We start from the raw sequence: 530 nt of genomic DNA, 5'->3' as shown, positions 1-530 counted from the left end.
CTTGGTGAGACGATTATCTCCCATTTTAGTTACCACTCACTTTCTGAGGATGTGCCATCTGAAAGTATTTCTTCTGAAATGCTGCCTGGTCATCTACTGCTTAAATGCCAAGAAAGGGTGGGGATGTTCCGCACTCCCTGAGGTAGTTCTGTTAGGTAATTCTGAATGCTTAGTTTGTCTTACCAGCTACAGAAACAGAAACCTACTCTGTAAAAGGAGACTGGTAGCTCCCAAACTGGGATGCTTGCAGAGGTTTGCTGAGGTGCAGAAGGTAAGTCCTCTGTCAACTGAGTCACCTGAAAAAAGGTCTCCCCAGCTGTCTCTGTGTGTCAGAAAACAGGGGCTCCACTTTCACGGCACACCCTCAGCCACACTCTTGTCACATTCTTAGCCCTAATGAATGGAGCTGAAAATAATTAGAAAACTTCAGATCGATTATTCAACATTCTGCTCACTATTTTCATCTGGCTAGCAGGTATGTCAAATTTAACATGTCCGAAACCAAACTTCCAACCTTCCCTCTGAAATCT

The sequence above is a fragment of the Cebus imitator genome, unplaced genomic scaffold (genome assembly GCF_001604975.1).
Source record: "Cebus imitator isolate Cc_AM_T3 unplaced genomic scaffold, Cebus_imitator-1.0 Scaffold189, whole genome shotgun sequence".
NCBI lineage: Eukaryota > Metazoa > Chordata > Mammalia > Primates > Cebidae > Cebus > Cebus imitator.
This window is presented reverse-complemented; position numbering follows the sequence as displayed.